Below are 16,476 nucleotides of genomic sequence, written 5' to 3'. Positions count from 1 at the left end.
GCATTATCCGGCCCGGGAGCGATGCGGCAGGGGAGCAGCATTTATCATTTTTTTCTGCGCATGCGCAGTTGGAGGCGCCAATCAGAGCTACAGGGTTTTGGGCGTGTTAAGCCCCGCCCACAGGCTTGCGCAGCGCGATTTGGACTCGCTGATATTTTTGCAGTCAGAGTGCGTATGGGGGCGCCTCAGAACGAGTCTAAAAGTTGGATCTGAAACACTGCCAGTTTCAAGTCTGCCCAGCACTTAGAATCAAAATGGTAAAATAGGGCCTTGTGGATTCCAGATTCACTCCAGAGACCCGGATGAAAGACTGAGGCTGGCGTTCTCCGTGCAGGACTGAGGAGGGAGTGCTGCATTGTCGGAGGTGCTCTCTTTTGGATCAGATGTTGGATCTATGCCAGGAACCCAATGTTCACATTGTATATTAGTGATTTGGAAGAGGGAGCTGAAATTTGCAGATGATATAAAGTTGGGTGGGAGGGTGAGCTGTGAGGAGGATGCAGAGATGCTTCAGCGTGATTTGGAAAGGCTGAGTGTCTGGGTATCATACAAACAGAATCCCTGCAGTGCAGAAGGAGGCCATTCGGCCCCTCAAGTCTCCAACGACAACAATCCCACCCAGGCCATATCCCCGCAACCCCACATATTTACCCCACTAATCCCTCTAAGCTACGCATCCCGGGACACTAAGGGGCAATTTAGCATGGCCAATGCACCTAACCTGCACATCTTTGGACTGTGGGAGGAAACCGGAGCACCCGGAGGAAACCCATGCAGACACGAGGAGAATGTGCAAACTCCACACAGACAGTTCAATGTTTATCCCTCAACCAAGATCACAAAAAAAGACAATCTGTTTATAATCACATTGCTGCTTGTGAGAGTTTGATGAGGGCTGATTGGCTGCTGTGTTTCCTGCAGTACAAGAGTGATTTCATTGGCTGTAAAGTACTTTGAGACCACAAGGCTGGAATTTTACTGACACGCCTGCCCCAATTTCGGGGGCGGGTGAAGCTCGAAGAACATTCTCCGTTGGTCTCGGGCGGGATCGGACGAACCTCGGGTGGACGTGCCAGTAATATTCCACCCCAAGAACCATAGTTATAGAGTCATAGAGGTTTACAGCATTGAAACAGGCCCTTCGGCCCAACTTGTTCATGCTGCCCATTTTTTACCACTAAGCTAGTCCCAAATGCCCGCGTTTGGCCCAAATCCCTCTGCACCCATCTTACCCATGTCTAAATGCTTTGATTTGATTTGATTTATTATTGTTACATGTATTAGTATACAGTGAAAAGTATTGTTTCTTCCACGCTATACAGACAAAGCATACTGTTCATAGAGAAGGAAACGAGAGAGTGCAGAATGTAGTGTTACAGTCATAGCTAGGGTGTAGAGAAAGATCAACTTAATGCAAGGTAGGTCCATTCAAAAGTCTGATGGCAGCAGGGAAGAAGCTGTTCTTGTCGGTTGGTACGTGTCCTCAGATTTTTGTATCTCTTTCCTGATGGAAGAAGGTGGAAGAGAGAATGTCCGGGGTGCGTGGGGTCCTTAATTATACTGGCTGCTTTGCCGAGGCAGCGGGAAGTGTAGACAGAGTCAATGGATGGGAGGCTGGTTTGAGTGACAGACTGGGCTACATTCACAACCTTTTATAGTTGTAGCTTTTTAAAAGTGGTTGTGAAAAGTGTTATATGAATGCAAGTATTTCTTTTCCTTTTTTAAATTAATTTTGGATGTACACACGGTGGGAGCAACCTGTAGACACCACATGAAAGAATCATTTATTGAGTTTTTATTAACGTTGTTAATACTGAGTTAATATTCTTCCATTTTGTGGTATTTGAGTTGTTGAAACGGATTAAAATTGCCGAACTGGAAGTCTATAACTGCGTGAACATTTAAAAACTGATGCTTTCTCGTACCCTTTACAGCTTGTTTATATCCTGCGTACATCCAGAAAGCTGCACAAAAATGTTGAAACACTCGGTGGGATTATACGATTCCGGGGTGGCCGGGCGGTAGAATTCCAGCCTCAGAATTTATTGATGCAGTGGGACTCTCTGCCAATCGAACAACTGCTTCAGAATTGGCAAGAGAGGGAGGTGAAGAGAAAGGTGTTTGCGTGCCGAGTTGTTGTGATCTGGAACGCAGTGACAGTAAGGGCGGTGGAGGTAGATTCAATAAGAACTTTCAAAAGGGAATTGGATAAATACTTGGACAGGAAACATTGATGGGGGTGGGGGTGGGGTGGGGGGGTGGGTAGTGTGATTCTAATTGGATAGCTCTTTCAAAGAGCTAGAACAGACATGATGGGGCGAATAGCCTCACCCTGTGTTGTATATAATCCAGTGACTACTGCCTTTGTCCTGTCTCAGTCTCATTAGTGTTTGGAGTAGTTTGCTCTGTATGCTTATATTGCGGGTACAGAATGTTTAGATTTAATTGGCCCTGTAATGAAGTCTAGAATGTTCTGAATGTTTTTTTTTTGCTGTTACCCTGGAAATATAAACTGTCTCGTCTGATTTCAAGTGTAAATTTGGAACGCTTGCATAAACGCGACTGTAAATTTTCGTTTGATCTCCGTGTGCCCTCATCAATCTGGGGGGAATTAGTGCCAGAGAAGAAAGCTGTTTCCTAACTCAAGATCACTTGGGCCTATTTTGACTTTGCAGCCTTAAAACCCTCCGAGACCTCCACACTCCTCTAACCCTGACCTCTCGCTCTCCACCAGACTTCCTTCATTCCATTATCGGTGGCCGTGTCTCCAGCTACCTAAGCTGGGTAATTCCCTCCCAAAACCTCTCGGGCTCCCTACCTCTCCTCCTTTTGGGTGACCCACTCTTTAAAGGCTACAACCAAGTGCTGGAAAGTGGGATTAGAATATTTGGGTGGTTGTTTTTGACCAGTGCAGATGTGATGGACTGAAGGGTCTTTTCTGTGAGGTCTAAGACTTTACGGGATTGATTTTGAATCCGTGCTCTCTGCCCGCGGGAATGAGGCTGAGAGATTCGGAAAGCACGATTCACGCCCGCAGGTTTCAGAGTTCCGAATTCAAGCAATATTCCTCTTACGGACTTAAAATCCCCCTTCAAAATCAGTTAGCAAAAACCCAGGATTAAGTACTTGCACTTGTTAATATTTCTAGAGCTTTTCAAACACCTCTGGAGAGAGAGACAGAGAGACACCTGTCTTCTATAGCACTGAACAACAGCCTCCAGAGAGAGAGACAGAGAGACATCTCTTGCTTCTTTCAGAGCCAGACAAATTCATAGAATCCCTACAGCCCATCGAGTCTGCACCAACCACAATCCCACCCAGGCCCTATTCCTGTAACCCCATCTATTTACCCTGCTGATCCTTCTGACACTAGGGTCAATTTAGCATGACCATCTAACCCACACATCTTTGGACTGTTTGAATTGACAGTTTTTTAAAAAACTGTATCCTTCCTGCAAGCTGAGCTCCTCCCATTAACACATGTCAATCAAGCTAATCAAAACCCGACTCTGAAACCTTGAGGGAAACCTAAGTAAATACAAAAGGATCAACTCTGTTTAGACAAACACACCATTAGCTAAAATCAGTCATTATCTTGCATTCTCAACACTTAGGCTGCCTGGTGCAGACATATCGGCACTGTGTAAAACAGAGCTGAATTTTAAACATACCCCTAACAAGAAACATATTAAAATTACATTTCTTAAAGATGCAGTATCATCACACTGGGCAGACTAAGACCCGTACAGTTCGTAGTGTGGGCCAAACCAGTTGTTCCTGTCCTGAAGCTGGTAAGTCACACCAGCTTCTTGGAGACTAAAAGTTTACAGTCAGTGTCTGTGTGCAGTTTGCACATTCTCCCCATATCTGCGTGGGTTTCTTCTGGGTGTTCCGGTTTCCTCCCACACTCCAAAGGTGTGCAGGTTAGGTTTCATAGATCCTAGATCATAGAGGTTTACAGCATGGAAACAGGCCCTTTGGCCCAACTTGTCCATGCTGCCCCTTTTTTTAAATCACTAAGCTAGTCCCAATTACCCGCGTTTGGCCCATATCCCTCTATACCAATCTTACCCATGTAACTGTCTAAACACTTTTTAAAAGACAAAATTGTACCCACCTCTATTACTACCTCTGGCAGCTTGTTCCAGACACTCATCTCCCTCTGGACCCTTTTGTATCTCTCCCCTCTCACCTTAAACCTATGCCCTCTAGTTTTAGACTCCCCTACCTTTGGGTAAAGATGTTGACTTCGGACAAGATGAAGATTACTGTTCCCAAACCTGGTGGGGAGGGTGGAGTCCCAACAAGAGACCCAGAGGAAGAACTAGGATTCTGTAAGGACAGAAAGAATGTTCAAAACCAGCGACCAGGTCCATGTGAGGAACTTTGGGGACATCCTCAGTTGGATCCCTGGGACTGTAACGGAAAAAATGGGGCTTGTGTCTAATAAGGTCCAAGTGCGGGGCAAAGTTGTCAGGAAACACCTGGACCACCTCAGGAGGAGGGAGTCCATGCCAGTGCAGACCTCATTACCAGCCAGGGGACGACCATTACCAGTGTTAAACCATGACTAAAGGTTGACCCCACACCTGCCCCTCTGGGTGATGAGGACACAGATTCCAAGATGGAAGGGGAAGAAACCGACTCCTCAACTGAAGTGAGACCTCAGGAAGAACCAGAGTCGCTGGCTTTACGGTGCTCCCTTCGGAAGTGAAGGTTTCTAATCCCTGCATTCCGCCTTCCGCCTAGCTCACCTCCTGACTCCCCAAAGCCTGTCCACCATCTACAAGGCACAAATCAGGAGTGTGATGGAATACTCCCCACTGGACTGGATGGGTGCGGCTCCAACAACACTCAAGAAGCTCAACACCATCCAGAACAAAGCAGCCCCGCTTGATTGTCACGCATTCACTGCCATTTAATGTTCAATCCTTTCACCGCTGGTGCACAGTAGCAGCTGTGTGTACCATCTACAAGATGCACTGCAGAACTCACCAAGCTTCCTTCAACAACACCTTCCAATCCCGTGACCTCTACCATTAGTAGACAGCAGATACATGGAAACACCAACACCTGGAAGTTCTCCTTTAAGCCAAACACTGCCCTGATTTGGAAATATATCGCCGTTCCTTTCACTGTCACTGGGTCAAAATCCTGGAACTCCCTAACAGCACTGTGGGTGTACCTACACCACATGCACTGCAGAAGGCAGCTCACCACCACCTTCTCAAGGGGCAATTAAGGACGGGCAATAAATCCTGGCCTTGACAATGGCGCTCAAATCCCAAGAACAAATGAAAAATGAAAATGGGGCATAAGATCATTGGAACATAGGAATTCCGAATTAGGAGCAGAAGTCGACAAATTCAGTCCTTCGAGCCTGCTCCGCCATTCAATCAGGTCATGGCTGATCTCTCCCTGGTTTCAAATCCACCTCCCCACCTGTTCCCCAAATCCCCTTATCCCTTTTTATTAGAAATATATCTATCTCCTTCTTGAAACCATTCAACAATTTAGACACCTTGTGAAGGAAATGGGTGGAAAATGAATCTCAAAGTGATATTTGGAAACAAATATTTGTGATAAATTTATCAAATCAGGTAACAGAAGCTATAACATTGATTAATTCACAAAAAGGTTAGATGTCGTTATGAGTCCATGGGCCATAAGATACAGGAGCAGAATTAGGCCATTCGGTCTATCGAGTCTGCTCAGCCAGTCAATCATGGCTGATATGATTCTTATCCCCATTCCCCTGCCTTTTCCCCATAACCCCATATCCCCTTATTGATCAAGAACCTATCTACCTCTGTCTTAATGACCTGAACTCCACAGCCCTCTGTGGCAACGACAGATGCATCACCCTCTGGCTAAAGAAATTCCTCCTCATCTCAGTTTTAAAAGAGCATCCCTTCACTCTGAGGTTGTGCCTCTGGTTCTAGTCTCTCCCACTAGAGGAAACACCCTCTCCATGTCCATTCTATCCAGACCTCTCAGTATTCTGTAAGTTTCAATTAGATCTCCCCTCATCCTCCATCGAGTATGGACCTCAACCGCTCCTCATATGACAAACCCTTCATTCCTGGGATCTATCTTGTGAACCTCCTCTGGAGCCCCTCCAAGGCCAGCACATCCTTCCTTTGTATGAGGCCCAAAACTGGGTCAGGTGAAGTGATGATTTTTGATCTGGAGAATGTATTTCGCTCGTTCCTAAGTCTCCATATATTTTTTATTTTCTTCTGCATGTTTATTTTATCTGCATGTTGCAGTGACGGGATGAAAGTAGATGATCTTTCACAAGCTAATGATACATTGTTGGCCTGCTCTTGGTAACTGTACTGTAAAACTTTCCATTGGAATCTGGCTCCTAAGCAAAACAGATAACTTATATCTTGTTGTCCTTTTATGAGCCAGAACTCAGTGGGAAGTTTTATAACCCAGGTGGAGAGTTTTTACAGGACAGGTTGAAAACACGGTGATGTCATCCAGTAGTAAACAAGCCTCAGAAGGTAAATGTTTAGCTCTTAAAGGAAAAGTCCAACCGTCCTTAGCCAATGCCTTATCTGAGTGACCCCTCCTTCCTGTCCAGAACTGAACCTCCCATAGCAGCGAGATTGTAATCCTTTGATTAGTCAGCAGAATATAGAGGAACTTCACAGGGATGTTTGGGATAATACATTGGATGGAGAGTGTTACATATTGAACAACCTGTACACTGGAGCATGTTATATAGAATATCCCATAGACAAGAGAGTGTTATATAGAACATCCTATACACTGGAGTGTTATACAGAATATCCTATAGAGTGGAGGAAGTTATATAGAATATCCTATAGGCAGAAGAGTACTATATAGTCAATCTAGTGTTAGGAGAGTGTTATATAGAATATCCCATAGACTAAAGAATGTTATATAGAACATCCTATGGACTGAAGAGTGTTATGTAGAATATCCTATAGACTGGATGTTATATTTATTGGCACAAGAAGGTGCTATGTAGAATATTTTATAGACTGGATGTTATATTTATTGGCACTGGAGGGTGTTATGTAGAATATCCTATAGACCAGCGGTTATAGGTAACTATGAATGATAGGCCAGTTCGGTGCTTCCGGTGTGGGATGTGGGAGTTCCTGGAAACACCTAGCCTCCCGGAGGTTCACATTTGCGCCAGGTGCGTGGAACTGCAGCTCCTGAGGGACCGCGTCACGGAACTGGAGCTGCAGATTGCTGACCTTGGTCTAGTCAGGGAGAACGAGAGAATAATTGACATGAGTTATAGGGAACTAGTTACACCGGGGCATCGGGAGGAAGACACGTGGGTCACAGTTAGGAGGAGTAAAGGTCAGAAGGGTAACGTACCAGAGAGTATTCCAGTGGCTGTCTCTCATAATAGGAAGGGCTCGGCGACAGGTGTGAGAGGGGAGGGGAGTGAGCAATTAGTGGAGGGGTCACCTGTGGTGGTCCCACTCCAAAACAAGTATAATGTTTTGGATAGTATGGAGGAGGATGACTCTCCAAGGGTAAGCCACAGTGACCAGGTCACTGGCACAGAGTCAGGCTCTGTGGCCCGGAAAGGAAAGAGAGGGGTTAGGAGAGCAATAGTGGTGGGGGACGCGTCGGTTAGAGGCACGGACAGGCGATTCTGTGGATGCGAACGGGACTCCAGGATGGTAGTCTGCCTACCTGGTGCTGGGGTAATGGATGTCACCGAGCGGATAGGAGGCATCTTAAAAGGGGAAGATAAAGAAACGGATGTCATTGTACACATTGGTGCAAATGACGTAGATAGGAAGAGCAGGGGGATCCTACGAGAGCAATTCAGGGGGTTGGGAAATAGACTAAAAAGTAGGGCCTCCAGGGTGGCCATCTCTGGGCTGCTCCCAATGCCTTGTGCCAGTGAGGCTAAGAATAGGGAGTTGGTACAATTGAATGCTTGGCTAAAGGACTGGTCCAGGAGGGTGGGCTTCATTTTCCTAGGTCAATGTGAAGTTTTCAGGAGAGGATGACACCTGTACAAGAAGGACGGGTCACAACTAAGTTGGAAGGGCATGAATATCCTGGCTGGGAGTTTTGCTAGTGCAGTTCGGGGGGGTTTAAACTAGTATGGCAGGGGGGTGGGGATCAAAATATTAGGTCTACAAGTGTAGAGGCTGGGGACGAGCTTGGGGCTGGGACAAGGCTGGCAAAGAAGAAGAGCACTCTGGGGGAGGATGACCTCACTGGGCCTGGAGGTCTGGAGTGCTTATACTTCAATGCAAGGAGCGTAGCAGGTAAGACAGACGAACTTAGGGCCTTAATGCTCACGAGGAATTTGGATGTGGTTGCTGTGACAGAGACTTGGTTGAAAGAGAGACAGGACTGGCAGCTGAATATTCCAGGGTACAAGTGTTTTAGGCGAGACAGAGGAGGGGCCAAAAGAGGTGGGGGAGTAGCAGTATTAGTTGGAGAGCATATTACAGCGGTGCAGAGGGAGGACAATTCAGAGGGGTCGTGTAACGAGTCACTCTGGGTGGAGCTTAGAAACAGGAAGGGCGCAGTCACTATGTTGGGGGTATACTACAGGCTCCCCAACAGCCCAAGGGAAGTGGAAGAACGGATATGTCAGGAGATACTGGATAGGTGCAGGAAAAATAGGGTTGTTGTAGTGGGAGACTTCAATTTCCCTGGTATAGACTGGAAATCGTTGAGAGCTGGGACAGCTGGGGAAGAATTTGTAAAATGCGTACAGGAGGGTTGTTTGGAACAATATGTAGATAGCCCGACTAGAGAGGGGGCTATACTGGACCTAGTACTGGGGAATGAGTCCGGTCAGGTCTTCAAAGTTTCGGTAGGGGAACATGTGGCAAATAGTGACCACAATTCTGTTAGCTTTAGGATAGTGATGGAAAAGGATGAGTGGTGTCCCAAGGGTAAGGTGTTGGATTGGGGGAAGGCTAATTTTAGTGGGATTAGGTAGAAATTGGCAGCTGTTGATTGGGAGAGGCTGTTTGAGGGTAAATCCACATCTGGCATGTGGGAGTCTTTTAAGGAACAGTTGTTAGGGCTGCAGGACAGGCATGTGCCTGTAAAAAAGAGGGATAGGAAGGGTAGGATTCGAGAACCGTGGATAACCAGGGAAATTGAGGGACTGGTCAAAAAGAAAAGAGAGGCGTATGATAGGTCCAGGCAGCAAAAAATGGAGGGAGCTCTGGAGGAGTACAAAGAAAGTAGGAAAGAACTCATTCGGGGAATTAGAAGGGCAAAAAGGGGTCACGAAATGTCCTTGGCAGACAGGATTAAGGAGAATCCCAAGGCATTTTATTCATACGTTAGGAACAAAAGGGTTGTCAGGGAAAAAATCGGACCTCTCAGGGACAAAAGTGGGGACTTATGTTTGGAGCCCAAAGAAGTAGGGGAGATCCTAAATGAATACTTTGCGTCGGTATTCACAAAGGAGAGGGATGTGTTGACTGGGAGTGTCTCGGAGGGGAGTGTTGAACCGTTGGAGAAAATCTCCATTACAAAGGAGGAAATGTTAGGTTTGTTAGAGAATATAAAGACTGACAAATCCCCAGGGCCTGATGGAATCTATCCAAGGCTGCTCAGGGAGACGAGAGATGAAATCGCTGGGCCTCTGACGCAAATCTTTGTCTTGTCACTGGCAGGTGAGGTCCCAGAGGATTGGAGGATAGCTAATGTGGTCCCGTTATTTAAGAAGGGAGGGAAGGATAACCCGGGTAATTATAGGCCGGTGAGCTTGACGTCCGTGGTGGGGAAGTTGTTGGAGAAGATTCTTAGAGATAGGATGTATGCGCATTTAGAAAGGAATAAACTCATTAACGATAGTCAGCATGGTTTTGTGAGAAGGAGGTCATGCCTCACTAACCTGGTGGAGATTTTTGAAGAAGTGACCAGAATGGTTGATGAGGGAAGGGCCGTGGTTGTCGTCTATATGGACTTTAGTAAAGCGTTTGACAAAGTCCCTCATGGTAGGCTGGTTTAAAAGGTTGGACCTCATGGGATAACGGGGGAGGTGGCTAGATGGGTGGAGAACTGGCTTGGTCACAGAAGACAGAGGGTGGTAGTGGAAGGGTCTTTTTCTGTCTGGAGGCCTGTGACTAGTGGTGTTCCGCAGAGCTCTGTATTGGGACCTCTGCTGTTTGTGATTTATATAAATGATCTGGAAGAAGGTGTAACTGGGGTGATCAGTAAGTTTGCTGACGACACAAAATTGGCAGGACTTGCAGATAGTGAGGAGCATTGTCAGAAGTTACAGAAGGATATAGATAGGCTGGAAATTTGGGCAAAGAAATGGCAGATGGAGTTCAATCCTGATAAATGCGAAGTGATGCATTTTGGTAGGAATAATGTAGGGAGGAGCTATACGATAAATGGCAGAACCATAAAGGGTGTAGATACGCAGAGGGACCTGGGTGTGCAAGTCCACAGATCCTTGAAGGTGACGTCACAGGTGGAGAAGGTGGTGAAGAAGGCATATGGCATGCTTGCCTTTATAGGACGGGGCATAGAGTATAAGAGTTGGGGTCTGATGTTGCAGATGTATAGAACGTTGGTTCGGCCGCATTTGGAATACTGCGTCCAGTTCTGGTCGCCACACTACCAGAAGGACGTGGAGGCTTTGGAGAGAGTACAGAGGAGGTTTACCAGGATGTTGCCTGGTATGGAGGGGCTTAGTTATGAGGAGAGATTGGGTAAACTGGGGTTGTTCTCCCTGGAAAGACGGAGGATGAGGGGAGACTTAATAGAGGTGTATAAAATTATGAAAGGCACAGATAGGGTGAACGGTGGGAAGCTTTTCCCCAGGTTGGTGACGTTCACGAGGGGTCATAGGTTCAAGGTGAAGGGGGGGAGGTTTAACACAGATATCAGAAGGACATATTTTACACAGAGGGTGGTGGGGGCCTGGAATGCGCTGCCGGGCAAGGTGGTGGAGGCGGACACACTGGGAACGTTTAAGACTTATCTAGATAGCCATATGAACGGAGTGGGAATGGAGGGATACAAAAGAATGGTCTAGTTTTGACCAGGGAGCAGCACGGGCTTGGAGGGCCGAAGGGCCTGTTCCTGTGCTGTATTGTTCTTTGGTCTTTGTTGTTCTATATTTATTGGCATTCGTCCAAGTGAATTCGTCCAAGTGAAATCCAATAAAGAACAATAAAGAGGGTGTTCTTTATTGGATTTCACTTGGACGAATTCACACTCTGCAAGCTCCCACAAATAGCAATGTGATTTTGTTTTGAATTATTTCCTTTTAATTCTGGCTAGGCGAGAATTAATTGCTCTTTAATTGCTCTTGTGAATGTGGTGTTGGACCACTGCAGTCCATGTGGTGAATATGAGAAGAATTTGATGTGTGTTTCTTTGTGGGGGAGGATATTGAGGAGTGAGTACTGGCTGGGATGCTGTGATAATTCCCCTGCCCTTCCCCAGTGTAACAGGATGGAATCATTCACATGCAGCTGAAAGGGCAAACATGGTCTCAGCTTAATGTCTCACCTGAGAGATGGCCCCTGTGACAGTGCAGTCTCCCTCAGTACTGCACCGGAGTATCAGCTAAGTATCAACCAACTTTTACAGATGCACCACAGAAAGCATCCTTTCTGGTTGTATCTCAATTTGGTATGGCTCCTGCTCTGCCCAAGATCGCAAAAACTACAAAAGGTTGTGGACATAGCCCAGTCCATCACTCAAACCAGCCTCCCATCCATTGACTCTGTCTACACTTCTCGCTGCCTCAGAAAATCAGCCAGCATAATCAAGGACCCCACGCAGCCCGGACATTCTCTCTTCCACCTTCTTCCATCGGGAAAGAGATACGAAAGTCTGAGGTCACGTACCAACCAACTCAAGAACAGCTTCTTCCCTGCGGCCATCAGACTTTTGATTGGACCTACCTTATATTAAGTTGATCTTTCTCTCCACCCTAGTTCTGACTGTAACATTACATTCTGCATTCTCTCTTTTCCTTTTCTATGAATGGTATGCTTTGTCTGTATAGCGTGCAACAAACAATACTTTTCACTGTATGTTAATACATGTGACAATAATAAATCAAAGGCTTTATGCTCAGTTCTCTAGACTGTGACTTGGGCAGAAGAGGCGGCTACTCTCTGAGCTAAGGCTGAAGTTCTTACACTTTACTCTCTGGCGTACCGAGTGTGTAAGCATCACAAGCTCACACCCTTCATAGATTTGAATGCCAAACCTCTCAGTGACGTGCTGGTGAAGTGGAGTTCATGGAGGAATTTGTGAATGGCGTCCAGTGGAAATTGTCTGGGCCCTTGAGGAAAACAAACTTCTGTGGCTCACAGGGAAAGAATGAGGGAATGGAACTGACTGGATTGCTCTGCAGAGAGCTGGGATGGACCAGAGGACAGAATGGTCTCTTTCTAGTCATAATAACTCTGTGACTCTATGAACTCAGGCAGCAACTTCTGGAATTCCAGGGAATTCCTTGGGCTGATATGTGACAAGCAACATTTGTACCACACAAGGCTCCAGTCAATGACCTCTTCAACGAGGGAGAATCTAACCATCACCCCTTGACCTTCAATGGCATTACCGTCACTAAATCCCCAACTATCAACATCCTGGGGGTTACCATTGACCAGAAACTGAACTGGACCCAGCCATATAAATACTGTGGCTCCAAGAGCAGGTCAGAGGCTGGGAATTCTGGGGAGAGTAACTCACCTCCTGACTCCCCAAAGGCTGTCCACCATCAACATGATGTACTGCAGCAACTGGGGAGGTGATGGCCTGGTGATATTATCACTAGACATATTAATCCAGAAACTCAGCTAATGTTTTGGGGACCCGGGTTCGAATCCCGCCACGGCAGATGGTGGAATTTGAAATTAAAAATATCTGGAATTAAGAATCTACTGATGACCATGAAACCATTGTAGATTGTTGTAGAAACCCACCTGGTTCACTAATGTCCTATAGGGAAGGAAATCTGCCAGTCCTACCTGGTCTGGCCTACATGTGACTCCAGGGTTGACTCTCAACAGCCCTCCAAGGGCAAGTAAGGATGGACAATAAATGCTGGCCAACCAACAACGCTCATGTTGCTTGAATGAATTAAAACAAACTCATTGAGACTCTTTCGACAGTACCCTCCAAATCTGTGACCTCCGTCACCTTGAAGGATCAGGGCAGCAGACAAATGGAAAAACCTTCAAGTTCCCCTCCAAGCCACACACATCCTGACTTGGAAATATATCGGCCGTTCCTTCACTGCCACTGAGTCAAATTCCTGGAACTCCCTCCCTAACAGCACTGTGGGTGTACCTACACCACATGGACTGCAACGGTTTAAGAAGGCAGCTCACCACCACCTTCTCAATAGATTGAGGGGAGACTTAATAGAGGTTTATAAAATGATGAAGGGGATAGATCGAGTGAACGTTCAAAGACTATTTCCTCGGGTGGATGGAGCTATTACAAGGGGGCATAACTATAGGGTTCATGGTGGGAGATATAGGAAGGATATCAGAGGTAGGTTCTTCACGCAGAGAGTGGTTGGGGTGTGGAATGGACTGCCTGCAGTGATAGTGGAGTCAGACACTTTAGGAACATTTAAGCGGTTATTGGATAGGCACATGGAGCACACCAGGATGGTAGGGAGTGGGATAGCTTGATCTTGGTTTCAGATGAAGGTCGGCACAACATCGTGGGCCGAAGGGCCTGTTCTGTGCTGTACTGTTCTATGTTCTATGTTCTATGTTCTAATTAGGGATGGGCAATAAATGCTGGTCTAGCCCACATTCCATGAAGAATTAAAAATAAGCAGACAGGATAGCATGTAGACCAGAGAGTGCTGCTGACAGATTTACACTGCGCCATTTGGTAAGAGGGGAACATATTGAAGAATTCAAATTCCATCAGAAACCACAAGAATGACACTGAACTCCTGCCAGGGCATGTTTCCGTTCTGAACACACACCAGCCTGTACATTCTCTACAGCTAATAAAAGTGTTTATCATTTTAAAGTACATTCTTCAGCAGACATGGCTCATAAATGGCAGCAGATCCTTTGATGGGACCATGAGGGCGGCACAGTGGCACAGTGATTAGCACTGCTTCCTCACAGCGTCTGGGACCTGGGTTCAATTCCTGGCTTGGGTCGCTGTCTGTGTGGAGTTTGCACATTCTCCCCGTGTTGCATGGGTTTCCTCCGGGTGCTCCGGTTTCCTCCCACTGTCCGAAAGACGTGCTGGTTAGGTGCATTGGCCGTGCTAAATTCTCCCTCAGTGTACCCGAACAGGCGCTGGAGTGTGGCGACTAGGGGATTTTCACAGTAACTTCATTGCAGTGTTTATGTAAGCCTACTTGTGACACTAATAAATAAACTTTAAAAAAATGAGAATCAAAATGAGGTCATTTCCAGTGAATCGCAATGTATTGTTTTTATTTTTTCATGGGATGTGGGCACCGCTGGCAACCCCAACACTTGCCCATCCCTGACTGCCCTTGAACCGAGTGGCTTGCGAGGCCATTTCAGAGGGCAGTTAACCACATTGCCGTGGGCCTGGAGTAATGTTTAGTCCAGAGCAGTAACTTTCGTGAACCAGATGAGTTTTTATGACTAACAGATGTAGTTTTATGGTCATCACTGAGACTAGCTCTATATTCCAGATCTATTAGCAGGATTTAAATTCCACCAGTTACCATGGCGGGATCTGAATCCATGTTCCCAAATCCACGGCAATTAGGCTAGATTTCTGGCTAACATGCCCAGTGATATGACCAATACAAAACCAACTGCCACAATAACCTTCTAAAGGGAATTTGATAAATGCTTGAAAAAGAAAATAGATCACAGGGTTATGGAGAAAGAGGACTGATTGGATAGATCTTTCATAGAGGTGGCACAGGCACAATGGGCTGAATGGTCTCCTTTTGTGCTGTAAGGTTCCATGGTTGTTTTTGTAATTTGGTAAATCTTTTAGCATTGTGGGACGTGCCTTGTAATTTCTTATTACTCCAGAGGATCATTGTGAAGGAAAATGTAACACTGCATCGCATCAGGCGATATTAGAGTGGGTGGCCAGGAACGTAATTAGGGGAAACAGGTTTTAAGGAGTGTTCTAGAGGAAAGAGAGGCAGAGAGGCTGATGGGCAGCACGGTGGCACAGTGGTTAGCACTTCTGCCTCACAGCACCAGCGACCTGGGTTCGAGTCTCGGCTTGGGTCACTGTCTGTGGGGAGCCTGCACGTTCTCCCTGTGTCTGCATGGGTTTCCTCCAGGTGCTCCGGTTTCCTCCCACAGTCCAAAGACTGCATTGGGAGGTGCATTGGCCATGCTAAATTCTCCCTCAGTGTACCCGAACAGGCGCCAGAGTGTGGCGACTAGGGGATTTTCACAGATATGGTTCAGGTTAGAAACTCCAAAGTGTTTTATGAAGTGGCCTGAATCGTAAGTTTTGCATCTTGAATTTGGCTAGGATAAGCATGAGATGTTCCACTTCAGGTGTGATTCAAGTAACCCACTGGGGAGATTTTCTCAAACAAAGTTTATTTAAGAATATAGTTAACATGTATGGAAAGAAAATTAGCAATAACTTTTATCAATTACAAACAAGAAACAAACAATCATGATGATGTATAATCCTTAATGAATATATATTAGCTGTCCCAATCAAACCAACCTCCATAAACAACCCAACAGGTTCAGCACAGCATAGACTAATGCTCACGTGATACTGGAATCGAGGCCATTAGTTGAATTCTGCAGTCAAATGCTCTTGAGGCTCAGAACAATGTGAAGACAAGTGAAGATGTGGAGATGCTGCCGTTGGACTGGGGTAAGAAGTCTAACAACTCCCACCCACCTGACGAAGGAACAGCCTGTTCCGAAAGCTAGTGGCTTTTGCTACCAAATAAACCTGTTGGACTTTAACCTGGTGTTGTAAGACAAGCGAAGACAGCTTCCCCCAAACACCAGAGAGACTCTGGTCCAGCCCCCAACAACAGCAGATTTTCATCCTTCAGGAAAACAATTTCTTGTTTTCAGCTAACCAACAGATTTCTCAAAACAATAGGGTGAGAGGGAAAACATTTCTTTTTAGCTTGCTGGTCCTTCTAAAACTGAAACTCAAACCTTAAACTCACTGGGAAAAAACTTGTCCAAAAACACATGACAGTCCTCCTAACAATGCAGGATCGTAAAACTGATCCCAAAGTAAACACAAATAACCACATTTAAACCACGTACGTAGCAACAACAGGACTCATCGTAGTCAGCCTAGCAACAATGACATCACTGAAGCTGCGAGTTAAGAAACCACCGACTGTGAGAGCTGCAGGGATCATGATTTTTAAAAAAATCTCTTAAAGGTACACTAACGTCGCACAGTAACTTCATTGCAGTGTTAATGTAAGCCTACTTGTGACTAATAAATAAACTTTAAAAGATGGCGGGAGTTCCTGAGCTTCAGGCTCAGGCAGCTGAAGGCCCCACCATCCAT

The sequence above is a fragment of the Mustelus asterias genome, chromosome 10, assembly GCF_964213995.1.
Source record: "Mustelus asterias chromosome 10, sMusAst1.hap1.1, whole genome shotgun sequence".
NCBI classification, from domain to species: Eukaryota; Metazoa; Chordata; class Chondrichthyes; order Carcharhiniformes; family Triakidae; genus Mustelus; species Mustelus asterias.
This window is presented reverse-complemented; position numbering follows the sequence as displayed.